Raw genomic sequence first — 18,911 nt, forward strand, 5'->3', positions numbered from 1 at the left:
TTCCGACGCACAGACAAAACGTCAACTACTTAAAACAGACGCCACGGGCAGACTGAGTGCAGGAGGCAGATGAAACTCGAGCAGTAGGCGGAGCGAGAGTCACGTAACAGGCCACGCGACTTTCAGCCTTATTGCATTCGTTTTATTGTTTCACCAGTACTAGTCCGGTTTTTTTCTAGCCACACCTCGTATGTATATATATATATATATATATATATATATATATATATATATATATATATATATATATATATCACAGGTTGTCGTATGACTAGTATAAGATTACAATTAATGTTAGTCTGGTTAGGAATTTGGTAAGCTAGACCGGATACCTGGTGAAACAGTTGCTCAGTAATGCAAGGTTAACTTCCTCAGACAGCTCACAGCTTTTAACACGCTTTTATTGTCTATCAGCACCTCTTGTATAGCAAATTAAAGCAACAACGTTACACATGGCGACCCTGTTCTGTGATTCCGCTAGACTCTGTAATCTCTGAGACGTTAGATTGCGAGCGTTGTATAATCTTAATTTTTTTTCCCTGCAGCGCTCAAACAACTTCTGCGTTGTTTCTGAGCAGACTTTCAAAAGCTTCATGGCGTTGTTGAGCGGCGTTGTGTTGTTTGTCTTGTTTTGTTTTCTATATTTGTGTGTTTTATATGTATGTGTTTTTCTTCTCGCTTGTAAATTGCACTGACTTCGATCAAAGATATAAATTTGTTTTGCGTGTGAAAAAGTGCGTACTGGGTTGGGTATCTTTCGTGTTACTGTCGTAATCTTTGGGGGATACATTTATTCTGGTTAGTGTGTTGTGTACTGGGTATAAATTGAACTAATGCAGACACGTAACCAAGCTAAAAGTAGGCGGTCCAATAACTTAAGCATCATGGACCAAGGGGATAATTTGATTTCGAATATTAACGCGTCAGACGGTTCCGAAAATGCATTGGGGAATACTTCAGACGAAATGCAAAACAGGACGAACAGGCTCACATCAGAGCCAGAAATTAATTTGCCTCCAACTAACCAAATTGATTTGGCAGAACTCGTGAAAGCCTTATTGCAACAAAATAAAGAAAACGCAGAGAAATCTGAAAAAACGATCCGAGAGCTAGGCGATCAAATGACGCAAAAATCTGAGAAATCGTTCCGAGAACAAAAAGAATCGTCTGAAAAATCGATCCGTGAGCTAGGCGAACAAATGACGCAGAAATCTGAAAAATCGATCCGCGATCTAGGCGAACAAATGACAGAGAAATCTGTAAAATCGATCCGTGAGCTAGGCGAACAAATGACGCAGAAATCTGAAAAATCGATCCGTGAGCTAGGCCAACAAATAGACGAAAAACTAATCCAGCAGACAAATAAAGTCGACAAGTCGATGGAGAGAGTGTCCGATGATATCTCACACAGAATAAACAATCTGGCAAGTGAAATAAAATGTGATATTATGAAAGAATTAGGCCGTACATTTGAACAAATCGATGACCGTCTGCAAGCCTTAGAACAGGGCAAGCGGAGCCGCGATGCAGAATCTAAAGAGAGCGAAGAACAGCTACTTAGGAATTTCCAAGCGCTGAGAGAAGAATGCCAAAGAGAACACTAGCAGGTACTCTCAATGGTCCGTTAGCAACACAGTAGCGGAGAACAGTCAAGCGATTCACGCACTGGAACAGCAAGTAGAACAATTGAAGCAGACTGGGGCGGAGGACAACAGACAATGACATGATAAGATTGTGGCATTAGCGAACAGCGTAGGCACGATGAAGCTGACGGAAAGCAAGAACAATACTACACCGGTAGCGGCCGCAGAGATCGAAGAAGTGCGTTCGCTTCTTAGATTTCAGGAGGGACAGTTCGAAGTGAACAGGCGGCACAAAGCTGTAACAGGCGAATTACAAGAACGCGTGGCACATCTGGAAAACAGCATGGCGTCTGATTCCGAACTCGCCAATGGCACTAAAAATAGCCGTACGAACAGTGCAAAGAGGCACTCCGGCCACGAGGGAGATTTTGACGACAGGGAAGAATGTATATTGAGGGGCAGACATGAGAAAAATAGAAACATTCAAGGGCCTCGCCAGGAGGAAATGTGGGGATTTGATTTCAAATATTCCCTTACGGTGAGGAGGTTTGAGATATTTCGAAATTCACAAAAAGGAATACATCCACGAGCATGGCTCGAGCAATTTGAGTTCTGTCTTCCCCCCGACTGGGCAAGTTCACATAAGATAGAATATATGTGTCGCTATTTGGAAGGCGAGCCGGCGATTCGCACGAGGTCGGCAGCGCGTCACTGCAACTCCACTCGGGAGTTTCGACAAGCCTTTCTGTCCGCCTATTGGTCGGAAGCGGCACGAGATAGGGTCAAGCATGGCATAATTACGCTGCCAAGTTTGAACCAGTCTGGTTTTGGCAGCCCAGCACGCCTATTCGACCACATGCTGCAGGCGAATCAATTTCTATACGATCCATATGGACCTGCGGAACTAATTAGGATATGCATCACCAAATTGCCGATGCACTTGCGCCACGTCATTCTTGCTGGGCCACGCAAAGAGGACGTGGAAACGTTTAAGACACTTCTCCAAGAGTTTGAATATAATACAGCAGAATGCCCGCCTAATCAGGCACAAAGTTATTACGGGGCACAGCAGCGCGATCGCAGTCGTGGCCGTAGTACTAATCAACGGCGTGACTGGCCGTCGCGACGCGAACGGAACAATAATCGGAACCGGCCGTATAGAAACTGGGGTAACAGTCGCGAACACAGGTGGAACAACGGAAATGATCGAGGACGTGGACAAGATCGTGAACGCTACAGGTACGGCAACCAGAATCAATACTATGATTAATACGGTGGGAATAGAACTGTAGGCGGAGCACCTCATGATGTTGAAATTCGGCCGGCTAACCCTAGACATAATCCAGCAAATGGAAATGAACAAAACCGGCAATGACAAACGATCAGCGCAGAAGGTGCCCAATCGGAACAAATGAGCGACATGGCAAATGAGTAGAAAGGAAAGTGAGAAGTATAGAGGACGGTGAGGAGAAAGAATTGATTAGTTTAAATTTGTGACGTATGCATTTTGAATAATATGTTGTTAAAAATAATGATAAAGATGTTTCTATGCGATTGACTGAAGTGATGTTTTTAAATTTTTTTTCTTTCCTTGTGCAATTAGGATTTAGGTTGGTTCAAATGTGAAGATAAAAGGTTTCTTTGTGAACGAGTGAAATGCTGTTTATGGTTTTTTTGTGTAAATTGAAAAGAGTCGCTCCTGAGAGAAGCAAGATCTGTGTTGAATTAATGCAAAACTCAGGGGAATATCCGATGTGTGGGTATTATGGGTCTGGCAAACTCAGGTCCCCAGCTGTTAGTAGCCGTGTTTCCGATTTTCTGCTTTCAGTGCTACTATCTATCTATTACTATTCTGTATCTGTCAGTATAAATGAGGATCTTTTACTATAGTATGCGTGCTGTATGAATATTTTAAGATAGGGGAACTCTGAGAAAGGAATGAGTAAGTTTGTAAACTTGAAAACAGGATGCGATAATACGATTGTTTAACCAATGGCTTCCCAATATGCGCTAATATGTTAATATTGATGATATATCTTTTTTGTTCTTTATAGCTGAGTACGTAAAGTGCCGTCTGTGGATTTCGTAAGTATATTGATTCCCTTCAAGGTGAAAGAAGAATTGTGGTTTGTATAATTTACGTGGCCCTGAAATATTATTGTGGTAGTCAAATACGAGCAGTTTTTCAGCAAATGGAGAATGGGACAGAAATATGGATCCTTTCTGTAGTATTGATTGATGTTGAGCCAAAGCCTAAAAAATTATTCTGCGTTAATACTTGTCCTAGAAAAGTGACGTTTATGTGTTTTGCTGATGCTGTGAGCATTACAGCTTACTGTTTTCGCTGGTGCGGGATGCACTGCAGCCTGTATGATTTGTACTGAGGAAATTTCCCTCTTGAAGGTAGAGGAAGATTAAATAATTTTGATTATGGGACCGAAGGAAAGCTTGGTTTAAGGTAATAAGGATGAAGCAAAACATTTGTTATTTAAACTACAGGAGGATTCGGATCTTTTGTGTCTGGTGTAAGTTCAATATGTTAAGATGAAACTGTTTTACAGAATAGAGGAGACCACAATTTTGCCATTCATGAGAAATGAATCCAAAATAACCACCACAGGCGAAATAACAGATCTGGAAGCGAAAGGTAACTTAAAGAATCAACGAAATGGGTAAGAAAATGTAGTATAACCTGTATATGAAAATATTTTTACATTTCTCAGAGTCATCTACGTTATTAATTCTTGTGATAACGTAATTTTATATGAAATTTTCTTACTGTTTTATGTGTGAATAAATGAGTATGATAAATGTATAATTGCAAGTCTCTTATCAGGTGTGTCAACTGGTATAAATGTTTTGGCGTGTAAATAAACGTCGTTCCTTTTACTGGGTATGTTTAAGGAAAGTTCTCCATATTTATCATGTGACAAGACATATGCGGCGAGCGTCAGGAAGAGGACGAATTAGAACAATGTTGTAGTGGTGTAAACACTTTGTTGAAGTAGCATTGAAGTAGCTTGTTGGATTAACTAGTTGTGGATAGAAGTAGAATTTTGTGTAACGCATGTTTATGGGTAGTTAGTTTGTAGAATAGACAACAGATGTGCATGTGTGTGTGTGTAAATAACATGTGAACCCTATGCTGTCCTGACCTATACTTGCACAAGGCATAATCCTATTCATTTTAGTGAATTAATAAGTAGCATTTGATTTACTAAAACGCAAGTGAACCACATTAGTGATGGGGATTTAGGTATTATATTGTCAGTTCATGTAATTTTATTTTTATACTGTCAATTCATTTCACTTTTATTTTTTTATATTGTCAAGTCATTTAACCTTTATTTTTATATTGTCGATTCATCTAACTTTTTTATTAAAAAAAATTAAGTCTCACTTTGTTATTAAAAATTGTGAAAGACAATACTAAGTGGTATTATGTATGACATTTTGTAATCACATAACTATGATGAACAATTTCGGTGAATGCAGTTGAGAACGTCAAAGCGAACCGGCTGAACTCTCACGAGACAGCGGGAGCAGCGAGGAGGAGGACTAGTTGTAAATAGGCCGGTTTCCCAGCAGGACACGCTGTCAACCGGGCCACTTCGGGAGCGCGGTCGACCACAAAAGAAGGGTACGCGGCAAACACTTTCCCTTGCGCCTGGAGCTAATGGGCGGCCGCACCAGTGCGACCCTTCGTGGAGGCGATGAGCTGAGATGGCCGAGCGGTCCACCACGCGGGAATCCATCTGCTGGCAACGCACCACACGCGCGCGACCGTGACAAGACGGCCGCGGTGTAACGACCAAAGACAGGGGATAAAGGGGCGTGGAGCCTTTTGACACGTACTGTCCAGAGAAATTGGCAGACTTCAACGACGCCTATCAACATTTCCTGACGGATGCCCACTGTCAAGCGACAGTAAATCATGGTTCGATGCTCTCTGGTCGCTAAGTGTGGCACAAAGAAGAGCCATTAAGTGTCATCCTTGCCCAGGAATATCAACCTAAGTGTCAAACGAGGATACCGCACGAATTTGACAACACGAACATGGAACCAAATCGAAAATACGTGACACGGGCCACCAAGAGAAGCTTCATGAGAGGGCAGAGACGGCGGGATTGCACGCAACAGATGGACAAAAATCCCTACTGACAGCTGCCGCGAAGAACCCCCCCCCCCCCCTCCCCTTATATTGTGCCTCGGAACAGTGGAACTACTGAGTGTGTCAGTGAATAGTGATTATACGGTTCTTAGTTCAATGCAAATACGTGTGTTTCTGTCAGGGAAACTTTGACTCGTGTGTTTTGCAGGGGTTCGATTTATTGGTGTTCATTAGACTGATTCTTGTATTTTGCAGGTGTTCTATTTATTGTTTTTTTTTTTTTTTTTGACTTTGACTCTTATATTTTGCAGGTCTTTTATTTATTGGTGTCTTTTTTTTAGATGTTGACTAATGTACTTTCAGACCTGTTTTATTGATCAATGTTTGTTCTTGTGTGATGTATTTGATTTGTGATATTTTGTTTCGTAAATTCATTCCTGTGGCATTGCTTCGTTTATCAGTCAGATAGCTATTCATTCTCATTGGATTGTGATCGATTAGTCTTTGCATGGTGCATATTTATTGTGAGGAATCCCTTAAGGGTAATAATCACATAATTGATTGTAGTTTCAGTATAATGACACAGTGGTCATTGTTTGCTAACTAACTGAAATACAGTAGAGTGATTAAATTAGTGCCACAAAGTTATTTTAATTCTACAAATTATTAGATTTATAAGATATAGAATTTTTTTGTGATAACCACTTTGTAAAACATGTCTTTTTTCTCTTATAACTAACTTTGCTTTTGCGGATTGTGCATTGTAATGTTCTACTTTATAATACTGATGTTATTTTCATGTTCTTATTTAATTGCTGTAGCACCTTTGCTAGTTCCATTAATTTTACTTGTTAATAAACAGTCATAAATTTTCCTGTGATCAGTTGGCTCTTGCAACGAGCAAATACTGGCGAACTCCATAAGGGTAACAACCAGAAAATGTTTTCATATTAATGACACAGGGACCATTGTTTTTACTTGCTGACCGAATTAGGTCTACACTATCTTTTAAATAGGTGTCACAGATATTTTTATTTCCTCTTTGAAATTGGTAGATTCTAAAGATGTGTCGAAATTATTGTGTTTTAGCAAGTAGCTGGTGACCTTTTGCCTTTTCTTTACATTTTTGGTTTAAGTTGGGTGTGAGGAGCCCGCTTGGGAATGTCCTAGCATGGCCAGAAAATTCCCTGTACAGTCTTTTCCTGGAACGTTGGGGTTATGAAAGGTCTCTGTTGGATTCCTTTCATGTTAATTTCTTAAATCTGTTGTCATTTACGGCATAAATTCCTCTTCTAAATTTACTGTGGCGTTCCTGACTATCTGGGAGGAGACTGAGTAGTGGAACGAGTTACTTTTACACATAAACAAGAACGATCTGTCACACTACTACACTTCAAAACACAGTTTATATGTAATTCATGTCACACAGTCTCATATGGAACCTACATCCGCTTTCTTTTATATACTGTACATGATAAGATACTGTCATCCCCCTTCCCTTCTGTGTGAGAGGATGAATGAGCAAATGTATTTCTAGTTGCATGGTTGAGGGTAGCAGACAAGCCTGTCTGCTAGAGGACAGTAGGTCCAACATCGGAACAGGTAGCTACACTTTCTTAAAGCAGAGAGGTTTCTATTCTTAGTATGGTCCTGTCCGTCCCTTGTCATGTAGGTATAGGAAGCTGCCCCTCTGGCCACTTTCGTTTGTATTTGTGAGCCACCCTCAGGAAGGGACCACAGCAGTCTGTCCGCGGCGAGCGTCTGAAGTGGTAAGATCTCTGGCTAAGCGCATGTCAGCTAAGTCCGTAGGACAATGGATTTCTTAAGTTCAGCCTAACTGAAAATTTAATCACCTTTATTTCAGGTTTAGCTCTAAAATATCTAATGTTATCTTAAATTGCAACACAGTGTAATTCACGTGTGAAGTTCACAATATCTTCCGGTAGTTGCTTTGTCACTACTTTGTGAGTAAACTGGAACCACATATTGATCAGTAACTCTAACTAAGATCATCAATCTTAAATGCAAATGCTCGTGTGATTATAACGTCTCGTCTTGACAATATTTTTCAATATAGCAACTTTTCTTTATGTTCAACCCACGTGGGGTTTACTGTGTGAGACCAGTACCACGTGCTTATACAACTGTTTAACCCATCAGGTTTATAGTAAGACGATAGTAACCAGTTCGAGGTTTTTCTTTAGTAAATTGCGTTTCGATGTCATTTCTTTTAATTATCAAAACTATTCTGGAGTTACACTCTTTGTGTAAACCAAGTTGACCACGTGAAGCATGTGGTGAAAGCATCAAAGTAGCCCTCAGCTATTCTTTTCGGTAAGATTTCACAGAGAGTTAGTATGAATTTAGTACACCAGTGTGTGGTAATTTCATGACGGACAGGATTGCGCTACGAATGTAACTTCTTTGGGTGAAAATTGAATCGTTTGGTTGTGGTTAATTTCCTCTTGCATATGTTTCAACGTTCTTCGTGTGTTATTTTATGAATGCAGTGTTGTGTAAAGTTTCCCAATCTTGGCTCCATATTTGATGTGCTCCATAAGATTACAAACTCACATTTTCACAGTCCTAAATAAGGCACCAGCTTAGTTATGACTCAAGTTTAATATGCTGAAATTTCAATGATCAATGTTAAAATAAATTTCCAAATATAAACTGATTTATTTCTTTTATTTAAATTCTCTTATATATATGTGTATATATATATCACAGGTTGTCGTATGACTATTATAAGATTATAATTAATGTTAGTCTGTTTGGGAATTTGGTAAGCTAGACTGGATACCTGGTGAAACAGTTGCTCAGTGTAGTGTTGGCAGAAGAGCCAACACTGTTTTTCTAGAGGAGGCCGAACTGCACGCGTTTAATTACACGCTGACTGGCGTGAGGTATGGAACAGGACAATATCTTGAAAATTGCAAATAAAGTACGTAGTTGATATAATACTTAACTTTAATCCACAATTGTAGAACATCGCTCTTGATGATACATGCTTCACATAATAAATATCAATTGAATACGGCGCCTTGCTAGGTCGTAGCAAATGACGTAGCTGAAGGCTATGCTAACTATCGTCTCGGCAAATGAGAGCGTATCGGTCAGTGTAGCTTCGCTAGCAAAGTCAGCTGTACAACTGGGGCGAGTGCCAGTACGTCTCTCTACACCTGCCGTGTGGTGGCGCTCGGTCTGCTATCACTGACAGTGGCGACACGCGGGTCCGACGTATACTAATGGACCGCGGCCGATTTAAAGGCTACCACCTAGCAAGTGTGGTGTCTGGCGGTGACACCACACTCAGTAATGCAAGGTTAACTTCCTCAGACAGCTCACAGCTTTTAACCCGCTTTTATTGTCTATCAGCACCGCTTGCATAGCAAATTAAAGCAACAACGTTACAAGTGTTATGTGCTACCTCTGTATCACAGTGGAAGTGGCATTCAGCATTCACTCTTCTGAGTTTGCTGCAATTATTTGAGTTGCTGTTCTGCGTATACATTGTTAGTTCCGCACTTTGTCACTGGGCTAGAGCACGGCGAGCTTTTCCTTGGAGACACAATTCCGTGTACTCCATCATTGGTATCCGAACGCGCAGTGCTCGTGTGCCCGTTTCGCTCTAGTTTTGCTATCCGACTCTCCAGGTCTTTCATTCGTTTCGTGATGTTCGTAACCGCGATATTACCTTGGGTTTTTAACAACGCTAGGGATTTTGAGTGGGCTTGTGTCGCACGTCGTAAGCGCCCTGCGAGTTGAGAAGTTACTTTTGCGATTTTCATTGCCCCTGTTGCTGCCGTTTTGGCTAGGCCTGCTACTTTTTGTCCTATCATTGACATTTGTTTTGCTTCTCGACTTTCTTTCTTTATTGATAGTAATTCCCGACGAATTTCCCCTATATGCGAAATTATTGCCTCAGTGTCCTTCTTACGCTGTTCGTCAGCTTCTTCCTTCTCCTTCTTACGTTGTTTCTCACCTTCTTCCTTCTCCTTCTTACGTTGTTTCTCATCTTCTTCCTTCCCCTTCTTGCGTTGTTCGTCAGCTTCTTCTTTCATTGATCGTAGGAAGCTCAGTATTGGGTTTATGTCATCTTTTTGATCCTCGACACACATGGTCGATACAACTCTGGACACATGGACGCTAGAGCTCTGACGTGACCGAGCTGGCCCCTGTCTGCTCTCGTTCGTTTGATTATAAACTTCTGCTACCGTCTCGACCTGTGTGCCTGTCTCTGTTTCATCCGCTATCTCACTATCATAATCACGGCCGCGACGTTGCTCTAAGATCGCGTCCAAATCATCTTCCTCATCAATGACCCTGTCGTCCTGTCCTGCTAAAAATGTATCCATCTCATCTCCGAACCTATCCCCGTCAGTAATCTGCCCCTTATCCATGATGCTATTATCTATTGTTTTAGCTTCCCTCGATAATAGTCGTGCATTACTTCTCGTGATCATTCATGAAAAACAAATTTATCTAAAATGCGCAATAAAAATAATCTACTCCATATATTTTTCCACAGAGACATAAAATTTCAACAACGCCGTTCCAACGATGTAATTACATGCACGATATGTTGTGGTACAGAAACCGCAGACAAACCCGGAAAAGTGTGATGTGGTATGGACACCACATCAAAGAAACACATATGACAATGAACAAACAAAAAAAGATACACGCTGAAAACAAAACTGTAATCATGCGCCGCTACTTAAAACTAATCACAGAACTACAAGAAAAGGAACTTGGGTATTAATCATTAAAAAAAATTAGAGAAAAAAATTTGAATGTTCCTACTAAGAATACTGTTTGCTTATCAGTGATTCACAGGAAAGATCCGAGGTTAAGGGTCGCCATTTTATGCGAGGTGCCGGGGCTAGCAGTATATTTAACACTAAATTCTTCTAGAATCTACATATGTAAATGATGCTCTAGGCCCCCCTCTATTCTAACTCCAACTTTTGCTGTTGCACATGGATTAAAAAGAAACACGAACTGACTGTAATCGTCCCTGGAGTGGAGTAGAAAAGAGTTTGCCACCTGCAATAATTTAATTTGATAAATAAGTTAAATAAAGGAAAGTTTCATTAACGTAGTGAGAAATGATAGGGTTGCTCTACCGATTAACAGAATGAAAGTTGTGTCCAAAATAACAATATGATTTATTATAACTCAAAATAATAAACAAAAACACATGAAACATTTACAATACATCAAATTGGCTCAAACTGGATACTCAAATTAATGCTGTGAGGGTGAAGTTGTCCCTAAAGTAGATTGTGACATTTATGATGAAGTGGTATGTGGAGCCAATTCCTTGCAACTTAAGTCTTAAGAGAGACACACAGCCAACCCAACATTAATTGCTGCTACATTAGTGAGAACTCAGACAATGAACACCCAAGACAGAACAAAGTTAGAAAAAGCAAACAGGCACGCTCTGCTGAGCTCTGATTATCACCTATCAAAATTGCCTGCTTTGTCGGTACTGCGGACGTACATGACCAAGCTGTCTTCTTAACTGCAAGGACGCGATCTAGCATACTGGAGGCTATGGCTGGCTGCTTCGACGTCCCGTCGTGTTGATGATAATGTCGCGAGTATAGCCCGAAAAAAATTATCCAGGCCTGGTTGTTCCAGACTAAAGACTTCCTAGCAATACAAATGCGCCTCTGAGGGAGACAAAAAAGGCTCGCCACACAATCACTGACAGTACAGTGATTGATTTTAACAAGTGAAGTCATACAGTAACTCCGATACAGTCAACCTTAGCCAAAACTGCTCAAGACAGACAACTTAGGCCTCTTGTATGCAGAACGCTCAATTGCCAACTGTACTCGGAACATTCATTGAAGTCGAAACTTCAGCAACTTCGTCAAACAGCTACAATTAAATAAAAGTATATTAGACAGCCAACGGAAGGCAGGCTGTCGAGAGCAGCGAGAGCTCAGTCTTGCAACCTACTCTGACCAAAAGGCGAGAGCCGACTCCCACAAGAGCACCCGTACAAACCGAACACAAAACATGCCCGCCCCCACGACAGTGGCCATTGTTAAACATTCCAATCAGCAACTCGAAACCCGGCGGAAAATTCCACTCTATTGCCGAAGCACTACCATTCCACCAATGGAGATTCTTGGCGCCAATTTCTGCGCCGATTTTGCTATGTCACGGAGCTGTGACCTGAGCAAGCCAATCACAGTTACGATTTTGCAGAAAACGCGGAAATTAGCCCGCCAAGACTGCCTGTGAACACAAGTCATTCCCACGCCTAGCTGGTAGCCCACCAGAAAGTGTTTTCGCTAAGTTTCTGCGGAGTAACGGAATCTCTAGCCCAGCCGCTGCTTCAGGCCCCTGCGGGCGTGTCTCCGCCGCTATTATGACAATGTCGGCGTCTGGAAAGCATTCACTCGACTCCCTCACACTTGTCGGCTTAATCCTTTCAAGATCATCAGTGCCCACCTGTCACCGGACTACCCAGGTGACGAGAGACACTTCGTGGGAAGTCCGTGTGTGAAGGAATGGCAACTTCTCACCGCATGCAATTAGAGAGGAAAATCGAATTACTCAGAGTAAGATAGAAATATGAGAGGGGGCTTCTGCCACCTCTCACAATATGTAAGAAAGGATGCAAGAAGGAACAATAAGAATGAAAGACCAAAGACAAAGTGTCGGTGATAATAAGGGGGTGAGTCAAGTGTGGTGTCACCGCCAGACACCACACTTGCTAGGTGGTAGCCTTTAAATCGGCCGCGGTCCCTTAGTATACGTCGGACCCGCGTGTCGCCACTATCAGTGATTGCAGACCGAGCGCCGCCACACGGCAGGTCTAGAGAGACTTCCTAGCACTCGCCCCAGTTGTACAGCCGACTTTGCTAGCGATGGTTCACTGACAAAATACGCTCTCATTTGCCGAGACGATAGTTAGCATAGCCTTCAGCTACGTCATTTGCTACGACCTAGCAAGGCGCCATTACCAGTTACTATTGATGCTGTAAAACATGTGCCGTCAAGAGCAATGTTCACCAATTATGGATTAAAGTTAAGTATCCCAGCAGCTATGTACGTTCTTTGTTAGTCTCATTTCCTTGACCTGTTCCAGACCTCACGCCAGCCTGCGTGAGCTAAAACGCGTGCCTTTCGGCTTCCTCTCATAGTGGGTTGGCTCTCTTGCCAATCCACAACATCAAGGATACTGCCTTTCGCCCTTACTGTTCAGTCTATACATCTGTCGTACGTCCAACCTTTGTATCTGCACAGCAAGTGTACTAACGTTTGCCAACTTAGCTTACCACAATCCGAGGGTGTCAAACAGACATTCTAAATAAACATGAACCTGGCCCTGTAAGGCAGCTAATATCAGATGCGGATCATAAGCAAAAACTTTAGAAATGCTGCTGTCATGTAACTAGAATGCATGAATTAATAAAAGTGAAAGTTTGGGGTCTATTCTAGAAAGACAAAACAGCTATTCACTTTTTTTAAAATTCTACATATAATTTATCAGCTGCGATTTCAGGGGTCAAGTGATACACAACAATCAAGTTCAAATACTTTTTGACACTCAACAACAAAATATTTGGGACCTTTGCCTTTCGCGGGCAAGTGCTCTACCAACTGAGCTACCGAAGCACGACTCACGCCCGGTACTCACAGCTTTACTTCTGCCAGTACCTCGTCTCCTACCTTCCAAACTTTACAGAAGTTCTCCTGCGAACCATGCAGAACTAGCACTCCTGAAAGAAAGGATATTGCGGAGACATGGCTTAGCCACAGCCTGGGGGATGTTTCCAGAATGAGATTTTCACTCTGCAGCGGAGTGTGCGCTGATATGAAACTTCCTGGCAGATTAAAACTGTGTGACCGACCGAGACTCGAACTCGGGACCTTTGCCTTTCGCGGGCAAGTGCTCTACCAACTGAGCTACCGAAGCACGACTCACGCCCGGTACTCACAGCTTTACTTCTGCCAGTACCTCGTCTCCTACCTTCCAAACTTTACAGAAGCTCTCCTGCGAACCATGCAGAACTAGCACTCCTGAAAGAAAGGATATTGCGGAGACATGGCTTAGCCACAGCCTGGGGGATGTTTCCAGAATGAGATTTTCACTCTGCAGCGGAGTGTGCGCTGATATGAAGCTTCCTGGCAGATTAAAACTGTGAGCCCGACCGAGGCTCTAACTCGGGACCTTTGCCTTTCGCGGGCAAGTGCTCTACCATCTGAGGCAGAAGTAAAGCTGTGAGTACCGGGCGTGAGTCGTGCTTCGGTAGCTCAGTTGGTAGAGCACTTGCCCGCGAAAGGCAAAGGTCCCGAGTTCGAGTCTCGGTCGGGCACACAGTTTTAATCTGCCAGGAAGTTTCATATCAGCGCACACTCCGCTGCAGAGTGAAAATCTCTTTCTGGGAACATCCCGCAGGCTGTGGCTAAGCCATGTCTCCGCAATATCCTTTCTTTCAGGAGTGCTAGTTCTGCATGGTTCGCAGGAGAGCTTCTGTAAAGTTTGGAAGGTAGGAGACGAGGTGCTGGCAGAAGTAAAGCTGTGAGTACCGGGCGTGAGTCGTGCTTCGGTAGCTCAGTTGGTAGAGCACTTGCCCGCGAAAGGCAAAGGTCCCGAGTTCGAGTCTCGGTCGGGCACACAGTTTTAATCTGCCAGGAAGTTTCATATCAGCGCACACTCCGCTGCAGAGTGAAAATCTCATTCTGGAAACATCCCCCAGGCTGTGGCTAAGCCATGTCTCCGCAATATCCTTTCTTTCAGGAGTGCTAGTTCTGCATGGTTCGCAGGAGAGCTTCTGTAAAGTTTGGAAGGTAGGAGACGAGGTACTGGCAGAAGTAAAGCTGTGAGTACCGGGCGTGAGTCGTGCTTCGGTAGCTCAGTTGGTAGAGCACTTGCCCGCGAAAGGCAAAGGTCCCGAGTTCGAGTCTCGGTCGGGCACACAGTTTTAATCTGCCAGGAAGTTTCATATCAGCGCACACTCCGCTGCAGAGTGAAAATCTCATTCTGGAAACATCCCCAGGCTGTGGCTAAGCCATGTCTCCGCAATATCCTTTCTTTCAGGAGTGCTAGTTCTGCATGGTTCGCAGGAGAGCTTCTGTAAAGTTTGGAAGGTAGGAGACGAGGTACTGGCAGAAGTAAAGCTGTGAGTACCGGGCGTGAGTCGTGCTTCGGTAGCTCAGTTGGTAGAGCACTTGCCCGCGAAAGGCAAAGGTCCCGAGTTCGAGTCTCGGTCGGGCACACAGTTTTAATCTGCCAGGAAGTTTCATATCAGCGCACACTCCGCTGCAGAGTGAAAATCTCATTCTGGAAACATCCCCCAGGCTGTGGCTAAGCCATGTCTCCGCAATATCCTTTCTTTCAGGAGTGCTAGTTCTGCATGGTTCGCAGGAGAGCTTCTGTAAAGTTTGGAAGGTAGGAGACGAGGTACTGGCAGAAGTAAAGCTGTGAGTACCGGGCGTGAGTCGTGCTTCGGTAGCTCAGTTGGTAGAGCACTTGCCCGCGAAAGGCAAAGGTCCCGAGTTCGAGTCTCGGTCGGGCACACAGTTTTAATCTGCCAGGAAGTTTCATATCAGCGCACACTCCGCTGCAGAGTGAAAATCTCATTCTGGAACAAAGTATTTAATTATTGGACATATTGAAATGACGATTATTTCAATCGTTTTCTCTACACATGAAATACTTTTTTATCACAGGAAACAATGATTACTAAAAATCCTTATCAGCTTATTTAAATCTACGTTGTCATAGCTGGTCAATGCATTGAGTTGGTGGAGAATAAATTTACTTTTTGAACCAATGAAAAAAAATCTCATGTAAGCAATATGAGGGTAGGTTAGTATCCAAGCTTTTGATATTCAATGGTCAAAGCGTACCCAAGTTGGAGTGAACAAATTCTAGACTTAACATTTACTGTGGCCTAATGCACGGTGGTACTTTACCAAGCGGCATCGGCAACGGCGTTGTCTCCGTGCAGGATCTGAAACGCTGCTTCCCTACTCTGGCCTTGACTGAATTCACTCGGTCGCAACTTTCCTGCGTTCTGTAGAACGTTAATCTTTCCCTAGTCGAAATAAAGGCTATTGCACACTTGCTATAGGTTGGAGTGACATGCACAATTTCTTTGCCTGCAAAAATTCCCACAGGAATAATTAATTACTGCTTTTCTATCTGTTATCACGATACATGAAGCGTATCGTCCTCACTTCGCAGAAAGAAAACTCTCAACGCCTTCGCTTATTTCCACACACTTTTGCGGTCAGCGGCGAGACGAGAGAGAGAGAGAGAGTGAGAGAGAGAGAGATTTTAGGTCTCAAAATGCTTTTATATAACGGGGATCTCCCCACCGTATCGCTTCTGCATCGCCAAGTATGTCTTCAGCCAATCACTAACGCTAGAGGTGAATACATTTTTATTTTTCTTGCTGGGTCGCAGCCTAGCCCTATTAATGACGTGTAGCCACTTATCCTCGGTCCTGGCCTTATTTACTTTAAAAGGAATGATGTATTGTCCTGACCTTATCCCTTTCTGCGCTGAAGCTCGCTGTCCTCTTGTTAAATGGGAGCTTTACGATATCATTAACTACCTGCTCTGTTCGTCTCCAAAATGCGTTTCGCTTTAACTTGTTTGTTCATGCCAGTCCATATATTGGTAGATATTGTTTTGTTAGTTTTTGGTACATGAGATTAACTGCATTTGCCTTTTGTTGATATAATATAATTATACAGTTGCATGATGAGACCAATGAGAATGATCAGAGGATGATCAACTTAGCTATCTCAAAGAACCTGAGGATAAGTTCGACCTACTTCGAACACACGAGAATACATAAGGGAACATGGTGTTCACCAGACATAAGAACCACCAACCAAATGGATCACATCTCGGTGGACCAGCGCTACAGCGATAGAGTCATGGACGTCAGGTCGTATAGAGGAGCCGAGTGTGCGTCAAACCATTTCCTCATTGCGTGCAGGCTTAAACTTACGTTCACCTACACGCATAAGAAAAAGGGGACACTAAAACTTGCTATAAATGTTGAGAAATTACGAGACAGTGCCATTAAAGAACAATAGGCTATAGAAATCAAAAACCGTTTTGAGGTCCGACAGACCCTGGAACCAAGAGAACTTGGAGGAAACGTGGAAAGAAATAAAGTCCACGGTACTAAGTGCAGCGGAGTATATATTGGGAAGAAGGAAGGTAATGACGAAGAGGAAATGGTTCAACGATATATACCAGAAGGCTACAGAAAAGAGAAGGAAGATGAAGGAGAAGTGGCTAGCTGACAGGGAGAATGAGCAGAAATGGGAACAGTTTATCAACATCGGAAGGGAGACAAAGCGAATCCTGAGAGCAGAGAAGATAATATATCTAACCAGTTTGCTAGAACAAGTTGAGGCAGAGAGCCAAAACAAGAACTCAAGGCAATTCTTCCAATACATAAGAAATCGGAAACGTGGATTTCAGAGCCCAACTTTTTTCATTAGAGATAAGAACCGCAACTTGATAAATGACAAGGAAATAATTGTAGAAAGATGGAAAGAAAAAGAACTGTTGAATCGCCCAGACCAAGATGAGATATTACCTGTAAACACTACAGAGGACAGGAAAGTTGAAGAGGAATGGGAAGTTAATGAAGAAGACGTGAAGATCGCATTCAAAGGACTCAAAAACAACAAAGGCCCAGGGGAGGATAGAATAACATCAGAATTAATCAAGGATGGAGGTATACAAACTGATCCAGTTGATATGGGAGAAGGAGACACTGCCAGAAGAATGGAAATTGGCTATAATACGCTCAATGTACAAGAAGGGAAGCAAAATGAAATGCGGTAACTACAGAGGAATCAGCTTGTTGAATGTAACGTATAAGGTGCTGTCCATCATTATCCTCTGCAACCGTTCATAGATAACATCGTACAGGAGTACCAAGCTGACTTTCGACCAAACCGATCGACAATTGTTTGAAAAACACTGGGAATATGATAAAAATATCTGCAGCCTATCGTCGATTTTCGACGTGCATATGACAGCATCCACAGGAATAGCCTATACAATGCAATGTGCTACTTCAGAATTCCTGAGTAGCTAGTGAGAACGGTGCAAGCTTGTATGGAAGAGTCAAATCAGCAGTACGTTTCCGAGGAGCCACATCAGAAACATTCGAGATTGATACAGGCCACAGACGAGGGGATGCTCTCTCATGTGCTCTGTTCAATGACATCTTAGAGAAGGTAATAAAAGAGTGTAGGCAACAGGAGTGGGCTGGAGTAGAGATGGACAGAAACTTCAATTGCTTCGCATATGCAGATGACATAGGACTACTGAGTTGAAAGAAATTTACCAGAAAATGGACAATTATGAGCAGAAGGTAGGGCTCAAAGTGAATCGAGATAAAACAGAGTGCATGCAATTAATAGGAAGACAAGTACAGGAAAATTTCTGGAGATAGATGGCAAGAGGTTCAAGAGAGTACACCAGTTCAAATACTTGGGATATTGATTTATCACGGACAACAACATGAAAATGGACATCAAAGAAAGAGTAGCAGTGGGAATGAAATGGATGAATTCCCTCAGAGAGACGCTCGGCTCTAAATAGATCTCAGTCAATGCTAAGATGAAAATCTACAGCACAGTGATATGCCCAGCAGTAATGTATGGTTCAGAAACATGTAACATGACCAAACGAGAAAGAGTGAAACTTCTGTAAGACGTCTGTAAGACGTATGCCAGATGGAAGACAGGCGAAGATGGCACTAGCGGGGAAGCCAAACACCAAACGCCCCATTGGAAGACCAAGGCAGAGCTGGATGGACGACCTGGCGAAGGACCTAGTAGCCCTGGGGATTGAAGACACACCTGGAGGAACCGGGCACAAAACAGGAAGGAACGGAGGCAGTTTGTGGAAGCAACGTGTGGTCTGCAGAGCCTCTGATCGCTGGATATCTATAATATAATTATTATTTTCAGAGAATCTCATACTGTATCGTCCTGTCGTTATGGATCAAGGTCATGTAAGGTCTGTAAAATCTGGATGCCTTACACATTGAAGAAGCAATGGTATAAATAAAAGAAAGAATAAAGAGTTTGATTAAAATTCAGGGTGAATGGATATTAATGATAAAATTCACCAACGACATTCCTATCCTCACATCAGTGAAAGTGGAGAAGGACCTGTTGAGTGGAGTGAACAGTCTAATAAGTGCAGA

This window comes from Schistocerca serialis, chromosome 5 (genome assembly GCF_023864345.2).
Source record: "Schistocerca serialis cubense isolate TAMUIC-IGC-003099 chromosome 5, iqSchSeri2.2, whole genome shotgun sequence".
Classification (NCBI taxonomy): Eukaryota; Metazoa; Arthropoda; class Insecta; order Orthoptera; family Acrididae; genus Schistocerca; species Schistocerca serialis.